An 11,415-nucleotide genomic window follows, 5' to 3' on the forward strand; every position below is an offset into this window, starting at 1 on the left:
AAACCATCTGGCCCAGGAGCTTTGTCACCACCGCATTCAAAAACCGCCTTCTTGATCTCATGCACGGAAAAATCACTGATCAAAAAATCCGCCTCCACCGAAGACAATACCGAAAACCCATATCCAATCAACCGAGGCCGATGTGTAATAGATTCTTTAAACTTATCAGCAAAGAAGCGCAAAACTTCCTTTTTAATGAGAACCGGGTTTGTTTCCCACGCCCCATTCACTTCCAAACCCGGAAAATAATTTGAAGCTTTACGTTTATTAATAAAACCGTGAAAAAATCGAGAATTTTCGTCTCCATGAATCGCCCAATTACACCGAGCCTTTTGCTTCAAATCCCGGTAATAATGATTATCCAACTCGCCTAGCCGTCTTTTAGTTTCGCTTAAAGACCATGTCTCTTCTTCCAACAAATCCCGGACCTCCATGGTTTGGTCCAAATCACGCAACTCTTGCTCCAATAAAACCCTTTCCTCATTTTCTTTGGCTTTACAATCGATCGCCCATCTAGTGATAGCATCACGCAAAGCTTTAAATTTATACAACAATCTCGCGTCCGGAGAACCATGAAACGAGCCATCAACAAGCGTCTTCTTAACCAACGTCCCAAAATCCTCTCTACCAAGCCATGAATTGAAAAACCTAAACGGTTTGGGACCATAGTTCTTGGAAGAACCAATTTACAAAACCAACGGACTATGATCCGGCTTATTCCTTTCGAGAGCAATATACTCCGCACACGGCCATTCCATAAAGAAATCCCAATTAACGAAGATTCTGTCAATACGGCTTAATTTATTTCCTGCAACAAAAGTAAAACGCCTCCCTTTCAAGGAGTACTCGTGAAGATTCGAATCATCAATGAAATCGTTAAACTCATTGGCCTCACCCACATTAAACAAAGAATTCCGCCTATCCTCGGCACACCGAACCGAGTTAAAATCTCCTGCCACAATCCACCTCCCATTACCCTCCCCGATCAAATCACGAATTTCCCCCCAAAGTGCTCGTTTAGTAACTAGATTTTAAGGAGAATAAACATTGAGAATATGAAACGAGATACTCTTTCCTTTCACAGTGCCCGAAACTAGAAGCCAATTATTATTCTTGACCACCCTTTCCATACGAAAGACTTGGGAATCCCAGATCGATAATAACCCACCCGACCTTCCAGTCGAAGGAACCCAATCAAAAGAATACTCACCATAACCCCAAAACCGTCCCACATCCACAGAATCCAAGGAAACAAATTGCGACTCTTGTAAAACAATAAAACTAACCTCATGATGGACTCGAAGACCTCGAATCCAATCGGCTTTGCTAGAACTCCCTAACCCACGAATGTTCAGAGAAAAAACATTCATTGAACACCTTATTGATAGCCTTCGGAAACAAGAACCTCTTTAACATTAGAAACAAAATCTTGCAAATTCTCAACACCTAACGCCTTACTCAACTCAATGGTCTTCTCCAACTCCACCTCAATCGGACCTTGGTGTTGCACCGGATCAATACCTCTACCAATCATCGAGGGCTCCGCAGTCTCTCCCTCGATGTCTCGAACCACCTCCGTATTAGTAGACATCCCTTTGTTAAGATCCGGTGTTAAGAACACTCCTTCAACACCTGTCTCGATACCCCTAGTAACATCCGAAGGCACATGCATAATACCGATAAACCTATCAAGATCAAACATATCTTTATCCTCCCTTGGTCTCTTCTTAGGACGCTCCCTAGAACCACTACCCCCACTCCGATTAGAAAATAAAGACTTCCGTCTGAACTTCTTATGTCCCTTGCCTTTCAACACAGAAACATTAGTACTATCAACGTTACCATTCTCGACCGCCTCCTCATTAGAATGATCATAAGAGTTCGAAAACTCACCGACCATCACGTTAGAATTATCGTTCACACAACCATCCAACCCATTAACAGCATGTTCCCTGACAGAAAACTCATTAGCTTGAGAACATTCGCCCTCTTCACGATGCACATTATGGAACTCATCCTGCACGATATTATCATCACACTTATCCTCCTCCGGTAAAACGGAACCATCATCCTCTTCATACTCTACTACACATTCCGGTATCCATTCCCCAACATCTTCATCCACCCACACTTTAAAAATTTTTCCCCTCCAATTAATGTCCACCCGATCCACAATCCGTTTGCACTCTTTACTCAACACACCAATGAGAGTATACGATAAGTTGTTCTCTTCACCTGATAAGGAAGCCGATTGAACCACCTTGTCAAATCTGCTTCCAATCAAATCGAATACCTCGTCTAACAACAACTGAGCCGGAACCCCATGAACTTGGAGCCAGGCGATCCGACCCTCCTCCACTCTAGTTCTATCAGACCAAGGTTCTAAAAACTCAAACCAGTCTGACCATTTGTCTTTGTCATTCAGGAAGGCATCCCTATCCCCACTAACGTAGAATACCAACACCACTGAAAGGCCTCCCAGATACTTAATCTCTAATGATCTCCAACCATGCTTCCGAACCAACTTTTTCAGAGAAGTTAACGTGTGAAGATTCACCACCCTCCCCGTAAGAGCACATCCCTTCCAATGAGAAAACTGTTCCACCGAATCATCCACCTTAATCTCATCTACTTTGTTCCGATTTAACAAAGAATCAACAAAGGAACGCCCATTACCAACTGATGCATAGGGAACCCCATTCCTATCGGATCCTTCGGAACTAGGGTTTGTTTGACCACTAGGTTTTGCATGACTATTAACAGGAACCGAAGCTGTCTTCCTCCTATTACCAGAATCGGGTCTATGTAGATTCTCACCATCCACAAACCGAGCAATCACAATAAACAACTTATACGAACCGATCCATACGTCTGATAACTCATCTCCCAACCGTTTGACATCTTTCACCTCGGAAAACGATACGAAAGCAAACCTCTTGCCCCATTTATCCAGCTTCCTAGCTATATAGGAACCTTCGTAGCGACCAAAGCTACCCATAACATCTTTTAAGTCTTGCGAAGAACACTTTGGGGGAAGATTTGAGACCAAAAACTTCGATAAAACCTTGTTATTACCTTGAGCCTGGACCATTCCGTTTCCCTTTCCGATTACGTGGATGTTCCCATTCTTCTGAATCCATGCCGCCGTGGATCGTGGTCAAAGCAGCGGGGTGGGAGGCTGGGCGGCTGGGTCGGTTGGCGGCGACTGTGGAGAGGGAAGAGTGAAGGTGGAGGAGAGGGTTTTCCGGCGACTGTGGAGTGGTGGCGGCTGTGGAGAGGGGTTTCCGGCGACTGTGGAGGGTTTTCCGGTTTTCCGGCTGGGTCGGTTGGCGGCGACTGTGGAGGTGTGGAGGCTGAGGTGTGGTGGAGGAGAGGGAAGAGTGAAGGTGGGAGATTAGGGTTTCCCGGTGAGATGTGGTGAGGTGGAGGAGAGCCGGTTTTCCGGCTGGGTCGGTGGCGGCGACTGTGGAGGGTGGTGGCTGAGGTGGGAGATTAGAGTCGGTTGGCCGGATCGTCGTAGCGGGTGGCTGAGGTGTGGTGGAGGAGAGGGTTTTCCGGTGAGAGGGAAGAGTGGCGGCGGCCGGATACCCTTAGGGTTCCCCGTAGTGGTGGCGGCGGGATCTCTCAAGTGGTTATTTAACTCCAATATAGTTGAGGGTCAATTCAAGCCACCCACTCCTTTACATATTATCATACATAGTGTAAGGATTTTGAGCAAATGATTTAAGTTAAAACAAATATATGGTAACATAGTTGTAATTTGGGAAAAAAGATCACGCTCAATTGTACATTACCCCTTTAAAATGTTGATAACTATTTGTATGTCATTATTTTTATTTTTGAAAACTTGAGGATTTTTTCTCCTTAATTTAAGCACCCCTTCTAAAATAATCAAAAAATATTTTTCTAACTTTTTTTTTCTAGAACATACATGTATTAGAACTTACTTTTTTTAGAACATACATATATTCTAGAACATACATGTATTAAGACTTACTTTTTTTTCTAGAACATACATATATTATAGAACATACATGTATTAGGACATACTTTTTTTTTCTAGAACATAACAGGTATTAGGACTTACGCGTATAATGTGCACACTTATTTTCCTTCATATGCAATTATGTATCTCTAGGTATTTTTTTGTGTGTAGTTCAGGTCATATTTACAATTATATCATGGCATAAATTTTGTATGATAAGAAGCATTTGTACAACAACCTCACCCCATTTATTTATTGATTTATTAATAACAAATACCATTTATTTATTAATAAAACAAATAGATTAAAATAAACAAACCCTAAACCTGTTTATCAAAACTATTTAATTTACTAATAAACAATTATATAAAAGCTAAATATCGATTTTTAACAATAAACACTCCACCACCAGACTATAAGCTATATCTGTCTCGGCCTTCCATTTAATGGGCCGGGCCCTGGATAACCCGAATTAATTTTAGTACCCGACATATTAGGCCCCATTTGGTAATAACTACCCGACCCGTACACACCACCACCACCTTGATGATGCTGGCCCACCGCCGTCGTCCCATACACATCACCACCATTATTATTATTATTATTATTTACAACACCGCTATCTCCTCGGCCTTGACGTCCGGCTAACGCCGTCTTCTCTCCTTCCATATCTCTAAACCTCTGCAAGTACACCTTCAACGGCTCCACGTAATCCTCAAACCCTAACGTCGTCATCGCCCACAGCAAATCGTCACCGTTGATCGTCTTACGCTTCTCTCGCTGACACTTATCGGAGGCTTCACCGGTGATGAAACTGATGAACTCCGATACACACTCCTGTACGGTTTCCTTCGCGTCTTTTGATATTTTAGCGTTAGCTGGAAGCGCTTTTTTCATGATACGGCTGACGTTTGCTATCGGAAGAAACCGGTCTTGTTCACGCAGCGAGTGGTCGCCGTTGTGTCCTCCGCCTGACTCGTTATCTGAATCCGCCATGGCAAAGTTCAAACCCTAGGGTTTTGACTTTTTGACTTAACGATTTATGGTTCAAATTCTGTTCAAACAACGACGCTAAATTTAATAGGCACTCTTATTATTTGGTAGATCAATCAATTGAAGCGTAAACTCATCGGATCGTGCCAAAACCAACGGCGACTAATCTAGGTTAAAATTCTGTAAACAAAAACACTTTACACGCTTGAACTTTGCTCAATAACAGAGTATTTTCGTAGAATTATGCTGAATTCACGCTAAAACACGCATAATCGCTCAAATTCCATCGAAAACTAACAAAATTGAATACCGAAAACACAAATATATGCGTCTAATCAAACGGCGTAACTGAAATGAGACATCCGGTGACCGGATTAATAACAATAATAATAATAATAGTAAAGGGAGGAAAGTTAGTTGGAGGGAATTGGAATGAGGATGAGGGATTACCGTCGGATCAAATTTGATATAAGAACGCCATCATAAGTGCCACGTGGAAGAATATCGGCCGTTTATTTCTGATAAGTGTTGATTTATAGTGGCGGACTATGGACCGTTGGATGGTGAGATAGTGGAAGATTGTGGACCATCCATAGAGCATTAGCGGAACATGGTCGGCCATTTTGGGATTTGTTTTAAGCATATTATTAAGTAGGCACTAATCAATTCAGGTTAAGGCACTAATTCTTGTTTTCTTCTGGAGTTTTTCAAGTTGAAGACTTCTTAAATATGTCATTTAGAGATATAAGATATAATATAAGAGGTGCGCTAACGTATAATAATTGCTTAACGTACATTAGGTACGAGAAATACGTTTTAGTCATATTTCAAACCTTAAAACGTTCAAGGTTAAACGTTAAAACGTTTAGGGTTAAAACTAAAACGTTCAGGCTTAAGTCCTGAAACATTCAAAGTTGAAACCCATTACTCAAAACTCAAAATTGATCGATTAAAGCTTTAAATTGATGAATAATTTTAAGGTTAATTGATTTATTGGCTTCAATTTCAATTTCAATTTCAATTCTTATCAAAAGCTAAAAAAAACCTGTGAAACAAGGGAAGCGGCGTTTGTGTTTTTCCGGCGAGTCGTCGGACCCTCCTTGTCGACTCCGGTGATGGTTAAGGAGGTGTGTTGATGCCAGCAAGTGGTGGGTCGGTGGTGGTGGGGATGGCTTGAGGGAGAGCGACGGGAAGATGAGTGTATTTGTAATTTAGGGTTATTGAAATCAACACTTTATTTGCTCGCCGCACGTAATGTACGATAAATGATTAATGCATCGGATCCTTTATTTATAACATAATAATGTTAATAAAATGCAAATTTTATCTTAGTGTTTTAAGTGATACATAAAGTATGTAATCCTAGAAAATAAATCAGATGTCCGTTTTAATTTCACATCATAAATCACTATCGAATGTTTGAAATCTAGCATGAAGAAATCCACGTATTCATTTTATTTTCATAGTTCGTTATATCCTTTTCTTTTTGAAGTATAAAAACATGTGTGTGAACTGATATTTTTTCATTGTAGCGATTGTGACTAAAAGTTTCTAATGATTATTTGCACAGTAAGTCAAGTTATGCACATTAAAATACTATTTTGATAATTGTAAACTTGAAGTGGATTAACAAATATGCTTGATACTATTATGATTTTAGACATAGAAGGATAAACACTCACTATTGATACCTAATAAATATGGTTGTAAACCAAATTAATTAGGATCTAGATTAAACTCAAAATTTATAAAAGAAGTTTAATGGATAGGGATGACACAAACGATTTATAAAGGATTAATTGAATGTTAACTAATTTACAATAGTCCTCTCCCAGATCAAAACTTTTCTTCACTATTCGTTTCTCTATATGGTAGTAATCCACAATACAACGTTTCATTAAGCAAAGATAGTGATCGTCTTCTTTAACACATTATGTCAAGATAGTGTGTCTTTACAAAGTTTTCAAACATTCACCATGTCAAGATAACAAAACTTCACAAATCACAACACTTTGTCAAGATAGTATTCCCAACCCAAATGAAATATTACACTATATGAGTGGCGAAGCTTGGACAAAGATGCCTGGGGGTGGGTGGGTGGGGAGTCTCAAAATGTATTAAAAAAATTCATGAGGGGGGGGGGAGCTAAAATTTTCGATCGAAAACGGTTAAATTTACACTACATATAAAAAATTTCGGGCGAAAACGGGTAAATTTACACTACCGCACAAAAAAAAACAAGGAGGGAGAGGGGGTTCGGGGCCACCCTGAGCCCTAAGTATGCTTCGCCCATGACTATATGAATATAGTGTTCCCCGCTCAAACCATCAACACAATGACGAACAAATCACTTAACATATCATTGTAATTTATAACAAGCTCTAATGATGTTACCTCAATAATACAAGAGTATGTGAAAGATGTTGTAGAACATACTCTTTTTGCTCTTCTTTATTCTTAATATTTTGTTCAATTTAAATATGATGTTGGAAGCAAAGATATGTATTTGATAAGTACTAGCTGGGTGCTTGTGTGTAACATTCCGGAAATATTCATACCGATTTTGTATTTAGAAAGTTGAGGGACCAGTTAATCATTTAGTTAAAGATATATGAAAGCGACATGTGTCCTATGACTCATCACTATGAGAAGACACATGTCACATGGTAGCAACACAAAATGACACATGTCAACACATAACAACTCATACATTCACAAAGAAACTGTGACTAGTGGTTAATCAATATGAATGTAACATGTCAACACCTTATAGCATGACTCAACATCAGGGCCGACTCCGAGAAAGCAAAAAAAAAGGTTTTGGGCCGAAGACAAAATTCTATTTGGGCCTTAAGTAAAAAGAGTATTTTGTTGGGTTTAAACAATTTAATTTTTATATGGGCTTAGTTGGTTATAATTTGAGTTATGTAAAAAACTTTTGTATAAAAATAAGATTAAACATGTCTTAAATGAGACTAAAACTCATAACATTTTGGTTGGGAGTAATACACATTTGTCACTAGACTAAGCTAGTGGTTATATAATTGAGTTTAAACATTAATTATACAATTTTTTTTAATAAAAATACATATTTTAAAAAAAAAAAATTCAGGCCTAGCGGGGTGTCGGGCCTGTGGCCGTCGACCACCCTGCCACTCCTAAGGACCGGCCTTGCTCATCATCAAGAATGACACATGTCGCATGGTGGTGAGTAACGGTCCGACTAGGGATGACTATAAATTGTGAACATGAGCGCCTCATTGTGTCATTCAAAAACACCAAACCACTTTCACTTTCTCGAAGTTCTTGCCACCGAGTTGGAGTCCCGACGCCACTTCAGAGTTTTGACGTTTCATACCCCGAGACCCTACGTATAGGCGAAGTACTGTTCGTTCGTCCTTAAACATTACACCCATTTTAATGTAAGAGTTATGTTTATGATATTTCAACTCATAGCTTAGACCCTAGTCGAGGGTATAGCCTACATTACTTTTATGTCTACATTTTAAACCTTAGTAACTTCCTATAACGAATTACTTCATACCCAAATATAAAATATTTGGTTTTTAAGCAAGCTGAAAGTTAATAATAAGCTAGGCAAATTGGTTGGGTCTTCAGATTCGAGTCAGTGTGATGCTTAAGCGGTTCTCTCAAGCGCCCTAGTATACTCTACTTGTTTACCTGTGTCGGTAATTGGCAAGAATTCAGTTAGAATAAATTCGATTTAAAACAGGTTCTGGTTGAAATGATCATTCTAAAAAAAGTAGCAAAATAGATTCTCATGTTATATATTCTTACGATTACATGTGAAGATGATGGCGGCGGTGAGTCGATGAAGATTACAAGGAGGTGTCAAGGGTGGCGCTGACAGTGGTGGGGTGATAGTGTCGCCAATAATGGTGGTAAAGACAGATGCGATGTCGGTGATGACTGGGTATTAGTTGTGTTTTTGACATGCTTTAAACACTCGAATAGAAACATATGCAACAATTGTAAATCTTAATAGTTCTACCCATATGTATCTTGATGATTATAGGTTTCTCGCAAGCTAAGAGCATCCACAACAACAAACCTTCACAAACCGCCACATTAATGCCACATCATATTCCAATTTTTTCTTAAAAACCGTATTTTCTTTCACAACAACAAACCTAAACAAACTTCCATTAAAATAATATATAGTATTATATATGTGTATATCTATACTATATATAATACACCAAACAAGGGCAAATTAAGACACTTGATTTTAAGGGATTTACAATTGCTAATGTATAAGGTACATGTCTTAGTAAGGGTAAACTTGTCTTTTAAATACAATTCATTCAACTTACAAGTTTGGTCAATCATCTTTAACCATATTATGTTTTTAATCTAAAGTTTAAACTAACTTCTCACCCATGATTTTTAAACGACTCTAGCCTTTTCATACGTTAATATTTTTATAAAAAGTACATCATAAGAACGGACATTTTATTCTCTTTAATTTGAATATGATATTGTTATAATTTTTTTCAATTTAAATAAATTAATATGTTACGTATGGGTGTTTAGTGTCGGTTTTGATGGTTTTAAGTTAAACTTGTGAGCCCAACCGTTAATACTGATTTTTTGTTGTCCAAAACCAAACTCAACCATTGAAAGTTGAAACCGAATCGTTACCAACTGCTTAAATGTACCATCAATTATAACTAAATAATAAATTTAGATCTTCCATTAGTTTAACTAAATAATAAATCGTTACCAATGGCTTAAATCGTTACCAACGGTTTCACAGTTTAAACTTTAATAATAAATTTAGTTTAAAATAATTATTAATTTAAATGTACCATCAATTATAACTAAACACCAACATAATATGATACTAGAGAGGATCATAAATAAAGAATGATAATTTAGCCACATAAATGGTAAATAACAATAGAAGATCTAGGATGTAGATGATAACAATAAATATCACAAAAAGAATCATATTGCAATTAGGTTAATTTAAAGTTGTATAATTAAATTAAGTTATTTGTAATAAAAAGATTTATGTTCAATTACATTTTAAATCATATCTAATATATATAACTAAACATATCTAATAATTAACAATAAAAAAGATTAAAATGCATTTAACATTTACAAACTGGTCTGGTGTCATATGGTCGGTTGTCAGTATAAACCGCGAACCAATCGTTCTCTACGTTTTGAAATATTTGAAACCGACCAACTAACCTAAAAAAAAAAGGAAAAAGAAAAAAGAAGCAAAACCAATAATCGGTTTTTAAAGGATTTCAAGATTTTAACCGAACCATAAACACTCATATTTGTTACATGATTAATAGGATCAAAGACCCGCTGCATCGCGCAGGCACCCGTCTAGTATATAAATATGTATGTGAGTGTGATGTTATAGTAGGGGCCACAAAACTTATCCTTTGCAGGTTTGTATCCACAAACTTTACCCATTACAAACTTGCTCCACTATGGTAGAGTTCATGTCACATTGGTTTATCTCTTTGCCACATCATCTAAACCTTGAGTTTGAAGCCCATTGAGAATGCTCTAAGTGAATGTTAACCAATCAATTATTTTTTAAAGAAGTTATGAAAATATGAGCTTATTATAAGTGTTTGTATGATGTAGAAACCTCAAATGAATCTAGCCTTTTGTATGTTAAGTATGTAGGTGATGGGTTGATTATGAGAGATTTCTTATGAGAATTTAGAGAAGAGATGGCTGATATAAAAGTATGAATTCGGTTCTTGTTATTCATGTGTTTTACAAGATACATGTCCCTCTACATATAGGGTTCAAAGGGAATCTCCCCCCTTGACCGTTATCCATAGGGTACTCGCTATCAACCATAGGGTTTTCCTCTGCCTCTTGACTTGTACATGCTTCATTCTATTACCCAGCATGTATTCCCCTTTTTCCAGGAGTGCGTCACCCTGGCCTTCTGCGATGTTCCAGCTTAAAAAGGACTTCTCAGTCGTTGACTTGTCCTTTTGTCTGAGATACTCTAGGCTTCTTGGACTGGGCCTTGTCTCTTTGGGCTTTATTTGGGCCAGATCGCATGTTATCTCTTCATATGACTTTGTTTTATTCCTTTTTAACGAGAGGGGAAACACTTACCACTATAACACGTTTTGAATAAACAGTTTTGAACGCTTAAAAGCAATAGGCATATTTCTAATAACCATGTGGAGCCAGGGAGGGAGGGAGATATCAAATGATTTTTCTTTTTAATTTTCATTTCCTTTGTTATTAATCTCAATACACAACATAAGAGTGCACTTAGTGTTGTCGGGATGGGTTCGGGAAAGACAAGGCCTTGGCGCGAGCACCACCCTGAGTGAATCAAACCCGATGAAAACGCACCCCGAATGAGGTAGCCATCTAGATCACCCCGAGGCCTCTTCCTCCCTTTCTATGACAATATCCCCCCCCCC

At 38.2% G+C, this 11,415-nt stretch overlaps 1 pseudogene; it reads right to left on the reverse strand.

Annotated features, from left to right (window-relative positions):
* Positions 1-4,368: 4,368 nt before the first annotated feature.
* Positions 4,369-5,032, reverse strand: LOC143584601 (nuclear transcription factor Y subunit B-3 pseudogene; annotated as a pseudogene).
* Positions 5,033-11,415: the final 6,383 nt, after the last annotated feature.

Source organism: Bidens hawaiensis, unplaced genomic scaffold (assembly GCF_021521415.1).
Source record: "Bidens hawaiensis isolate Kalapana, Puna unplaced genomic scaffold, B.hawaiensis_p1.1 tig00033193_1, whole genome shotgun sequence".
In the NCBI taxonomy this organism is placed as follows: domain Eukaryota; kingdom Viridiplantae; phylum Streptophyta; class Magnoliopsida; order Asterales; family Asteraceae; genus Bidens; species Bidens hawaiensis.